Here is a 13,334-nt window from a genome sequence, read left to right on the forward strand (position 1 = left end):
ATACTTATTTCACATATTTTGTAAATCCAGATTAAATAAAGCGATAAATTCTTAATTCCAAATAGCTATTAAAAAATATACATTTTCTTCTCCATCGCATCATTTAAAATTATTTTGAAATCTCTATTCTAAATAATATAATTAGATACTCGATTAGATATTCATATTTTTAATCTCAATTTGCCTCGTCGGATCGTTACAATCTATATCAATCGCCGATATCCATTCTGACGGAAAAAAATGTCCCATGACCACGCAGCGAAGCGTGTGTCATCGATACGTATCGGAGCGAATTTTGTTTGTTACTCTTGAGAGTTGTTTAATGAAAAGTGTCCTAGAGGTATCATGGTATCGAGTTTGTCCGCGCGTTCAAGTGAAAATCAATGGAAATGTAAAAATCAATGAGAGCATAGAGCGAGCGATGTTCCACCCTCACGTAACTCCCCCCCCCCCCCCCCACTCTCAATAAATTTTCCCTCGGGTTCGTGCAATTTTCGCGCATCAATAGCTCTCTTCGTATCTCCGACCTCGAACGCGTAGCACATACGTGGTGATTGGAAAGATTCAACAAAAAGTGGACTAACGCATTGGCGCCTCCGGCGCCGCTCCTTAACTCGCGCCGAAGTATTGTAAGAAATAAGATTTATGAAGCAGATACATCGTGACTTCAATCAAGGTTATTGAACATATTTCGATTCCGACGCAGTAGTTAAAATACGATAAGAATAATGACGATGTCGCAGGCAAAAAGATCGCAAATGATTACATATGATATTCCATTCCTTATTTCTATATGTGTATGTATCGAAAGAATCAATAATAAAAAAAATTAAAGCAATAACATCACATCAATGTACGTAGACAGAATGTGATAAAGTTTTATTACGCTGATGTTTTTGTATTGGAAAACTGTATTTAAATGCCATCGGTTTAATCGACGTTCCATGTTTCATATATATTTTCGCAATAAAAACATTTAGATATTAAGATGTACCTTTAATGAAAAACACTTAAAGCAAAAAGTATTTCTTGCTAGAAATTTCATGAACGCGTCTGTAATCGACGATTATATCGGCGTCGTTTCTGAATCGGCAGTTCTGCTACATTTTGACGCTGATGAAATCTGGTAGAAAGATCACACGAAACCGATTGAGCAAAGAAGGAACGTGCAGTGCAATGTCGATAAACTCCTAACAAATGCACTTAATCATCTGCATCAAGGCTGACGCCGTTGCACATATGCAAAGGACGGACACACCTCCTCCATCGCGCCGCAATTACTGGCTGGCACGTGCACCAAGTCGAGAAGCTCGTGATTCTGCTCTTCGATTAAACCGAGATAGAGGTTTAATAAAAATTGATCAATTTAATTTTTTAAAAATATGTATATTTTAAAGATTATTTTGTAACAAATCTTGTTCACAAAATCTTCACAAAATTCAACAAGGTTAGGTATGAATATTTTTATACGCAATTATTATCGATCGAATTTTTGTTTTCAATTCAATTATTTAATCGATTTTCTTTGACAGTTTATTGATAATTATTTAACTTTATTGATAATTATTATCGCACACGGAAGAATGATTTTGTTAAAGTAAGGAAAATTTAGCTTCAAAATATAAATCTGAAAATAATTTCGTTGAATTATCAAAATAATTATGTAGAACGTTCAAGCTGATTACTAGGAGATCAAAATTTTTTTGCAGTACTGCTCATTTTATGCTTGAGTTTCTTGACAATTATTTTTATACAAAATTATTCAACAAAATTATTTTCAGATCTATATATAATTAAAGCTGTATATAGCTTTTTAAATATTTCAATAAAATGGTTCTTTTCTCGTTCCACCAATTCTTTAATTATTATGTTGTTAAAACAAAAAATCCGATCTAAAAATTGTAAGTGATACTTTTATATATGTTATATGATTACATTTTAACAACTTAAGACTTTCAAGAATATATAAAAGTATAACCATCCTCACTCTTTTTATCGTAATACATTTTCTCAAGAGGCGAACAAATATATTATCTCCACAATTATTTTTGATGACTAGTCGTTCGATCGTTACTGAGTTAATGACTTCTCATTTTGTCTCATGCGTCGCAATGCTTTGTGAACAATCTTCCAAGTGCCCGCCGCCCGCCAGGATCGAGCAACGAATGCAGCAACGACCACGATCGTTGATTCGCAACCATATAGTTGCGTGAGTGTCTGGTACACTCCGACGTAATATTCTCTTGCGCACGAAAGCCATTAAACAGATTAGTCCGGCAACCAGATTACACGCGACACTGAGACGTCGGTGCTGCGCTTTAATAGAGACGTGAAAGTATGTCTTCGCAAAAGACGCCTCCATATACAGCGATGTACCGCGAAAAAAACCCTCCATTCTCAATCCCACCGGAATGGAAATTGATTGCGCGTTGGGTGGCACGAGAATTTTATGCGTGCGCGTCGCACACCGTCGGTAGTGAATTCGTAATTAGCGCATTAATTGACCATAATTCAGCGTGTAATTATTGAGCACGCTTTGAGCGCACGATGAGACCGTCAGAGAATTTTCGGCCAAATTTTTGCGAGGGATGATGAAGTAATTTTACGTTGCATTATGTGACCGAAAACACTCGCCACAAATGGCAATGTGAATGATTTTGAAGTAAAAAGAAGGAAATAAAGAACGAGTCATAATTGTTATTATGGGTATTTTCCGTTTAACAATATCTAATTAAATTACGCAAAGTGATAACTATCAATCATCTCATAACTTTTAAATAAGAAATATCTTCTAACAAGGAAATCCAGAAATCGCTAGATTCGAGGATCGAATGTAATGACAGAGGCCTTTAGTCTGTCAACCCTCGTTAAGCTCAACAAACGGATGTAAAAGAAACAAAAGCGATCAAAAACCCGCTACAAGCAGCGGCGGTAGCAGCTTCCATCCAGCAATGATGGGGGTTCTTGCCTTTTTTTGCGTTATTAAAAATAATGGTGACATATATTAGTTTTAACGAAGGAAACCACCGGTTTTTGTTACCATCTTTATGCGCCCAGTCATTTGTTTTCAACAAAATAAAGGCCGTGCTGAAACAATGGATGCTCAGCTTTTACCAGTCGACACGAAGTGAGGAAAGAAAAAAGGAATCAGCTACGCAGCTACGCGAACGAGGAGAAAACGAAAGCAGAGGCGAAAGAACGAACGATTCAGGTGGTGATATTCACCCTCTTCTTCATGGAAGCCAAATCGTCGTTGAGATTCCATGTCGTAATTTCAATTTCAAATTATCCAATTCCAAAGCGTCTACACCCTTTCCGTGAACTTGGTTTTCCCAGTAAAAGGAGAATGCAAACATGAACGATAATTCTACTCTTGTGCTTTATTCTAACATGATTACACATTGCATATATGTATGTGGCGTTGCCGTTAAATTCCTACAAATCTGTTTCCGAGCTTTGCAAATATTTTTGGAACGATTAATAACAGGATAACGTTAAGGCAATAAAACAAAAGTAATTATTTCATCATTGCACTTCATTGCAAAAGTCTATTCAGAGCGTATAATTACACGCATTATACGTAAATGCAAAATCATGGTATATTAATCTCATACTTGCTTTCTGTTCAATGCGAAATTGTGTTGCGCTTAATTTTATTTCATCTTTCATTTAGTTATGTACTATATCATCGCATAACGGGTATTTAATTTATAAACGAATTTTTCATGATGCTTTGATACTGCTTTTAACACTCACTCCTCATCGAAGATTCCTTAGCGAAGAACTATGTCTACGCATATCGTAGAAAGTCAAGAGTCAGCAATTTAAATTACTTCGTGTAATAGCGCGAGTAAAAAATTTAATTATCGGTTAACACTGGTGGCATGATTATCATACTAAGACACAAAAGCTAAAGCATAATGAAATATTTCTTATAATATTTCTTATAATATCCACTCGTTAAATTAACGCTTTGTGTATACGTTTCTCCAAGTTCAGGGCTGGTTTTCCAATAGTGTCGGCAACATTTTGAAAATCGTGGTGTGGAAAATCATCTCTTGTCCAACTTTTTCCTACTATACGGAAAGGGTTGAAGTCGGATGCGGTCAACCACTTTATGTAATATCTACAATCGGATTGCTTGGAGATCTCTGTCGTACGCTTAAAAGGGTTAAACTGATGCCGAGTAATTTATGGTTTCAGTCGGTTTGTCGGAACAATTTTTCAGAACAATTCTAGAGGATTACGTGACATATTATTCATGATAATTCGTTCAAATTTTCCATACCGATTTACCCGTAAATTTACAACACGTATGGCTAAAATTTATTATTATGCATCGTTTTAAAAACGAAAAAACATATTATATTCATAATCCTTGAATTCCCAGAATTTTTAATAATATATATTGTAATATGAGATAATATATAGTATGTTAAGAAAACATTAATTGCTAAAATATAAAAAATTTTACAACATGGCTTCAACATGCTTAAGTTCCTACATAATTATCTTAATTATGGTCCAACAAAATTATTTTCAGATCTTGTGTGTCTATTTATATTTTTAAATATTTCAGAAAAATCATTCTTTCCGTGTATTATTGGGTTGTCCGGAAAGTTCGTGCCGACTAATCTATATAATTTAATAAATGTATACTAAAATTTAAATTTTCTGCGTTTCAATTTTCCTTCAACATCGGCATGAACTTTCCGGATAACCAAATACTAACTTTTTGATGAAAGTAAATGTACTTTGTACATTTACGCTCTAACTTTTGGAATTCTAAGGGCTCTTAATATAGCAAGATAATTACGTGTTCGAAGATAATCTACGCAATGGAATTTAATCGCAGAGGAATTTATAGTTGTCCTTTCGTGTTTTTCTCTTCTATCGATTGCAAATTAAGCATAGATATCTATCGCTCTCCTTTTCAATTTCTTGAGTTAATCATGCATAAGGTAAAGTTGTCGTAATAAACACGAACTTATTAGTTTTAAGAACACCCAAGACAATTTTCTTTCGAATGTCGCTAAGTCTCCCCGAGTTAAATTAACGAGGCAATTCCATGCGTTCGCCGAGATATAAATCGCAATTTAATCTGTGCTTAAAGCATGATTAATAATGATCGTATCGCAAGTCAACATGGTCTCGTAGAATAAATAATGTTTTCCAATGATAACCTTATGGACAGTCAAAGTACGATATGCAGACTCTATAAAAGATCACATACCATTAATTATACCATTAATTATACTTTGCTGATTTACAAACGATCCTTTATTTCACTCTCTCTTTCTCTCTCCCCTTCTGATACGCTGAATTATTTTAATGTCTCTCGGTCGTTTCCTAAATTACACGAATGGAACTTTCACTTCTGCGGAGCGAGACTCATAACGATTTATTTATTTATTCCCGACGAGAATGTTATGGAAAATCTTAACAAGAATTTACTATAAAGAAAAAAATTTCTTTATTACCTTTTTCTTGGAAAAATCTCATGTTTCTTCATAATCTTGATCCTAAATATATAAAAATGTCTCGATCGATCCAATTCCGAGATAAATTTTTCCATTTGCTTGATGCGATTTAATAACGAAAATCCATTTTGCGTCAAATACGAAACCAAGCGAAATGATATTTACAGGCGAGACGGCGAGAAGAATACGATATTTCTTCCGCGACAGCGGTTTTTCACGAGCACCACTACGAGATCCGCAAAATCACCGTCATAAATTTTCACGCTGCGGTTTCCGGTGCGCACCACGAAATTTATTAATGCAAATCACAGACGCTCATATAACGCTTGAATGGGAATGATTTTGATTGACGATCCGCGCGAGCGATTTGTCAGCTTTTCACCGACGCGCCATCATCATCCGACTGCCGCTATCAAATTACCACGCTAAAATTTTTCCGTACTAACGAGTGGTCCGCGCGATTTCCATACGCTTCTGTCTCGCTGAAATTTATTAACGCCAATAAAATGCGCGTGCCAAGCTTGTAGAGCGATACGGAAAAATTCTTTATCAATGGACCTATACGTTCGATTTAATTTCACTATTCGCGCTTGAATACCTTTTAGTACTTCGATCGAAAGTAACTTCGCATTGGGTCTTACAGTCATTAAATTATTCTCATAGTCTCGTATATATGGGCACAGTCGTATATATAGTTAACGTTAGACACGTGAATACACTCGCTCGTAATGTAAAACGCAATATATGCAGGCGCCACAAAAGAATTGCATTTCTGGTTGCTGGACTATTCGCGAAGTATAGTGTCATATATCTGTTTTATTTCTTCTCGATAATAAGGTCACGAAGATTGTTCGTAATATTAAATCTTAGCGTAATAACCATATTGAGAGAAATTGTATAGGTAATATTTGCGTAATATAAGTATCACGTATAAAATCAAAAAGTCAGCACAAATTTATTGACTTTAGATAAGATTTTAGATTATGTAGAATTCAAGCATACATATATATATATATGTATGAGTGTTGAATTATACATGTATGTATATTCGTTATTAATGTTTTTTCGTTTAATTCGTAACAAAAAATGTTAGAATTTATTTCTCAAAAGTATAAACAAATATCATCAACACTACTGCAAATGTAAGAAAATTTATTTATTATTTCTAATTAGCAAAGAGAATCTCGATAAAATTGCTAAAAACATGACGAAAAAAATTAAATGAATTTGTCAGGAGATGGAATTGATAAACCTTTATCACTACTTATCAATGCTTTATCACTATGGATATCTTTATTTGACACTTGTTTGACAAGATTGCAATTATACAAAGAGTCACAGGCAGAACTACGTTACTAACACTTTTTTTTCTGTTATCCCGGACCAATAAATTGAAAAGAATCGAGAAGAACGTTGTGTTCCCCTTTTTATACTGAATCGTTGCTAGACTGTTCGAGAGAAACCGAGATGTTTTCTGGAAGTAACGTTAAATCAAACAATTTAGCAACGAAGAAATGTTGTCGTCAAGTTTCGATTCCTGATTGTAATTGGTCCCTTCATTATCGAAACTTGCGCTGCGCTCTGTTTAGTGAGCCCACGCTTCGCGTTCCAATAAGTTGATATCGACACATCGCATGTCGTTCAATCGCGAACAATTTCGTAAGAAATATGCATGATGATTTTCTCAAGTAGGTACTCACAATTTTCCAAAACTACTTGTTAAATCTTATTGCGATTTCAGAAATATTATAATCAACAAAAATCATTGTGAAAGAAATATTAAAAGATACATTTTATAGTCTTCCATTATTACATTAATTTTACGTGTTCAATGAAGAGAGAGAAAGAAAGAAAAAAAAGAGGGAAGAACAGTATATTTTTAATATTTTTCTTTATTCTGTGTTCTGTAATTGATGATGAATAAATATAATCTTCTATACAAACTTCATTTTTTTCTTTCGCGACATGTGTAGTGTTGAAATTATATTTATTATGTCTATATGAACTTTTATTATATATACAATCTTGTATAGATGATATATTTATGTGTGCATTATATTACAATGAATATTATATAACAGTTAAATGATGTAAAGACTTGTAAGATATATGTATAATATACTACTGCAGTAGTTTCTTGAAAATACAAAATTCTCGCTGAAATATATAAAAAGATTATGTATCCAGGAAGAAACCTTCGTCGACGCTAAATCACTGACTTCCGGCACAATGCTTCGACGAAATCACATGTGCATCGCGAGTCAGAGTACAAAGACTATTATGGCCAGACATTTCTCTTGCCTGCTGAAACCGTGAAAAATCATGAAACCCGGCCGAATCACGAGCGGATCGCATCTGCTAACGACCAGAATGAATCCAACGAGGGAAGTCGCCTGAAAGGAATTTAAACCAACTCTCTTCGCGCTCTATCTTGACGTTGCTCCTGTTTACGTGGCGAAATCACCGTTTCCAAGCTCCGCGGAAATCGGCTGAATGCCGATTCGAAATCCGTGACGGTCCCGGGTATCTTCGTCGCTCCTTTAAACTGCACCGAATATAATCATATTGGTCGCCATCTGCCACTTTCTACATTTTCGTTATAATTCTTTGAGAGAATAAAAAAGGGGATTTGCAATGTTGTACATTATGCTGTATTATCGCACTCGAAAAGTTTAGTCTTCAAAGTGAAACCCAAATTGTAATTTTGCCAAAAAAATAGACAATGATTATATAAATGAAGTGTATATTATATGTATATGTGAAAGAGAAAGAAAATTTCTTATATTATAATTAAGCAAATATTTTCGGATTTAAAGCGAGATATTAAGCGAAAGAGGGGGAAGATGTATGAATGTAAAAAAAGATAATTACAATAAGTCATTTGTTTTTAAAAATAATACAATTATTTATATCCGCCATTAGAAATTATCTGGTTTAATAAGATGAATTCTTAAGAAATGTTTATATAATAATAAAATTTTATATAATAGTTCACATAATAAAATTTTTGGCAACTGAAATCAAAATTAATTTTGTTATTAATATTGCTCTTAAAATACGAATTCAAAATTAAGTTTTTTCCACTGTTTACACTTAATTCGTTGCAGAGGAAATATTTAATGGCTTTATTATTTTTTGAAAGAGATAATACATATTCTACAATTTGGCAAAATTTATAAAATATTATTCAACAGGATCGTTTCTGCTAAAATTGGAATATTTGACATGTTTGGCGGGACAAAAGCGAATTGTCACATTAATTATAATTAAACATTATATTCTTTTCTTTTATAAAATACAAACATTATTATCAAGACTCAACATAAATTTTGATAATATGGGCGATTGTCAATAGTATGCGTCTCTATATTTTATAATTAAAATTATAATTAAAAGTATACGTATATAAAGTCACGCCAAAACATTTAAACTTATCGAACGATACATCGTATGAGTAAATGTCATTCACATTCGTATCGGTACTTCTCTTTGAAACTTTTTAATGAAATTCAACTGACGCTTATTTTTATGCATCGCGCAGCTGGTCCTTCTTAACGAAGGCACATTGTAAAACGTAGGACAGCACGTATCTTCGTGGGCGGAGAAGCCCGCAAAAGCCGCATCGGTCCCCGTGAAATTTTCAATTCGTCGCGGCGACGTATCTTTACGCAGTCCTCCGGTCGTGCGACTGTCCCGACATAAGGATGTGCCTTAAGTAGCCCGACAAGTATTGACCCTTGGATGGATATCCTAATATACACGATTGTGGTATGGAAAGTATTGATCTGGTCGAAACTTGTGCCGTCGCCTTGTCGGCGATTTGACTCGCACGACTCGCAGCTCTGTACCTGCACCGAGCGCACTTTTGTTGCAACTGTTTCTCAAAGTATTCAGCAGCACAGTAGCAAACTTTCCTGCTAGTATGAGTGTTATACATACGTGAAATTTTATGATAATCGGAGCAAACGCTCAATACCTTCGTTCCAGAAAATAACACGCGCCAGTTTAAATTGGCTACTCGAAAAAGTCTGAGATTTGGAATACATTCGTATTGTGCATTTGAAGCTATTTTGATTTGTTACATACAACAAAGTTATCACAATTCTTCTAAAATTCGATAACTTTTCTTTGATTTCCAGACAAAATTTCATGATTTTCCCTAACTTTCGATAAGGTTTTTGATATTTTCGTCCTAATTTGAAAACCATTATTTGTTGAAAAATCAGTTTAACATAATAATGTAAATTATTATTAATATTGTGACACTTGCATTTTTAATTATTAAGTTAGTAGTATTCCAAAATTGCATAAGTGATATACGTACATTAAACAAAAATATAAAAACAAAAAAATTTATATATAGTCTATAAAACAAAAAAATTTAATTTTTTAAGAAATGTTGCAAATTTTCTGATTTTTCTTTGATTTCCCTGAACGTTTTCAATTTCACTAATAATTTTCTGATTTCCCTGATTTCCAGTTTTGTGACAACCCTGTACAAATAATATTCAACATGAGATAATAATGAGGAAACGCATTATTCAAATTAAAAGAAAGAAAACTGAAAGTTTAAACAAAAGAACAAACATTCGCAAATATTCATATCATTCACATCATTTGTGTTTGTGGCGTTTATGCAATTATGATATAATTAATTTTAAGTATAAATCCGTGAAATTTCGCTGATAAGCATAAAAACGAGCGTACGAAAACACGTATTGAAGAGAATTAATAGATTTTACGAGAGCCCTCTCTTTTCTGCTGTAGCTGTGAATTACTCGTTGCACGCCCCTCGATTTCATGCCGTCGTTCGAATGAAAATTCTTGAGGCACCTCGACGCCTCGATCCTCGAGAACTTTGTCACGGTGGTAAGTGTCTGGTTGTCAGACCCCGCCAGCAAGCCCCCATAATAAAACACCCCGTACGGGCACACCGACGTACGGACAATCGCCTATTGTACAACGTGCCATGAAAAGCAGCGGCTTCAATTAACTTTTCGTGCACTTTGCAACGCGCGGATCCGAAACCGTTCCGATCGCTCCGCCCATCGAAACCGCCGGAAATATTGCTGAAACGTCTTTCAAGTTGTGGGTGTGAAAATATCGTGGAAATGTTAAAGGAACTTTTAGAAATCTATCTTCTGAGAGCTCTTGATATATTCTAATTTCTAAGAGAATTAATTCTATCAATTTTTGTATTAAAGATAATTTCAGAAAATTTATATTATTCGCGAAAATATTTTCTACGTACACTTTTAAGAAGAAGAGGACATCTGCTGTTAAAATTGTCTGTTAAATAGATAGTTTTGCAAATTATGGTAGACCTCTGTTGTAATTTGGCCGCATTTTTCAGTCACAAAGGTAAGAATTAGCGGGGGGTACGATTGTGGGACTGCAGCAGACGATCCGCCGACGATACACATAAAAGGAGCTGCAGTTGCTCAGAACCACTCCTTTGAGGGAAAATCTTTTTGAAGTTACCGCTTTTAACTGCCTTTCCGACACACACGTTTCTTGAACAGCGATCCCATAACTTTTTGCGACTCTGCTTATACCAGCACTGCTTATACCAAAATTGGAGTCGCACCGATCCACGCGCGCATGATTGTTTTAACAAATATTTATTTTTCAAAGAGAAACTATCGAACCATGCTTTTAGGAAAAACTCACCGCTCCGTTCCTCCGATGTTGATTTTGGCATGCATGCGTCAAATCCAATATGTTTGCTACCGTGAAATTCACTTAATTTGCATCCAAACAGGTGAAGTGGATGTTTACTTTTCATAAACATACCTGAATAATACACCCATCGTAAACGAATAAAGCAGGAGCGGTTTGGGCATTAAAACAATTTCATACACGCACACGAATATTTTAAAGGAAAATCTCTCCTTTTTGCCGTCCGTCGTCATTAAATATGCACGCGTTCGCTCACACGTGTTTAATATAATTTTTTAGTGTGGAGCAAATGAACGGAAATGAACGACATTTTAAGTGGCGCAAACGACAATTGTAAAATTATAATGAGAAAGTTGACACGCCGTTTCGAGGAGCGAACGAGTAATTGGCGCTTTTCTGCTGCTGATAAATAAGTTCGAGCGCCTATTAGGCGCTGCGTAAGAGGGTGAGACGAAAACTCCAAGTTATGATCATTGGATCTTAGAAAGCCATCTGCTAACCTTAACACGTACCAGAAGCTGGCGGCGCGATGTAAGAACTTGTCTTACCGTTTCGGATACATCTGGATCGCATAAAAGGAGCAAAAAGACTCGTGTCGAAAATCGCTGTAGGAAGACTTCTATCATCGAAAGGGTGCTGGCGTTAATGATACTTATAGGAACCAGCAATCGCGTTTGTTTAGTCTACGTTTTTACTTAATGGAAACTTGTAGAACGTTTAGTATTATTACATTGTTTGTAAAACTTTCAAAATTATTTTTAACAATTTAATTAAATTAAAAATCGTACAATAAAAGTATTACACAATACTTGAACTATAGTAGTAAATGATACATCAATTATCTTTACATTACTGATACATTAATTATCGAAGATTTTTCATTTTTACTTCAGCTTAAATCTGCCGGCAGAAGAAAAGAAAAAAACATTTCAAAATATATCTTCCACGAGAAATGTATATTCGTGATTCGCCAAGTTACAGAGAAAAATAAAATATCAAAATATCCTCTACATGAGAAATCGCACTAATTGCAAAAACAAATTAAACAGAAGAATATGATATATAATGTATATCCCATATCCTCAATGTTCAATGTTTCTCGACAAAAGTGTGAGTGTGAGGCAGACATAACTATGTAAATGTACTATTAACGTTTCTTGTTTTCCTAAGGACGTTAAATTCAACTGTTATTCCCCGATAAGAAAATTTCTCCTGGAGCAAACGTATTTTCTAGTCTTTCGTGACCGTAAATTACAATTTTAGGTATGCGTGAGTCACGTAAGAGTACCGATCGGTAGACGTGAGGTCGAGGAAAGTGCACGAACGGTGAAAAATGCGTGCGTGCTTCTCGAACGCGCCTCGCACGATTCGATAGCAAAATGCTCAGGATGGATGATGATGGGTTTCCGCAGGTTAGCCGATATGCGGAAATTAAAATTAATCGGTGAGAAATAAAAAGAAAGCCGTTCAATGATCCGTTAATTGAGACTACGTCCGGCAACTGAAGAAATCGTATAAGAAACTTGCGACGATATTCAACTGACCCGGCGAGGAACCACTTTACAATTTTCCATGGAACACTTCGCGCGCGAGTCCGTCTGATTTTTAATCGCAGACACTGTGCGTTATCGCGAACGACGCGACTCACGGCTAAACTCATCGATCGTTATTACGCTCTCGCGCATAATTTTTACGCGCAGGGAACACTTTGCGATTTTCCGTCGTCGCGTCGATTATTAATTACATGCAAGTCTTTCGAAATAACGTAACGATGGTAAAGACGATAAATTTTAGCCGATCGTAATTACGAGACGGTGATTATGGGCTGGAGTAATTTGTGCGCGGATAGGGATCACTTTACGATTTTCCATGGTCGATCGATACAATTTTGATCAACATCAGATCAAATTACCTATATTACACGATATATTTTAATGAGATATATTAGGCACATGGGCAAACGGTGCCAGGTTTCCGTTCGGACCCAGCCTCCGAGAGTATAGCTTTAAGTTATAATTAGAGATGATAATATTAATTCTGTTGTCCTAATTTTTATATAGAGTTTGTATGAGCATTTAAGAAGCAAACAATACAAAACAAATTACTATAAAATACTCATACATAAAAATGACTTCAATTTTCTACATTTCATCAAATAAAATTGTTGCTATAATA

Source organism: Atta cephalotes, assembly GCF_000143395.1.
Source record: "Atta cephalotes unplaced genomic scaffold scaffold00043, whole genome shotgun sequence".
Classification (NCBI taxonomy): domain Eukaryota; kingdom Metazoa; phylum Arthropoda; class Insecta; order Hymenoptera; family Formicidae; genus Atta; species Atta cephalotes.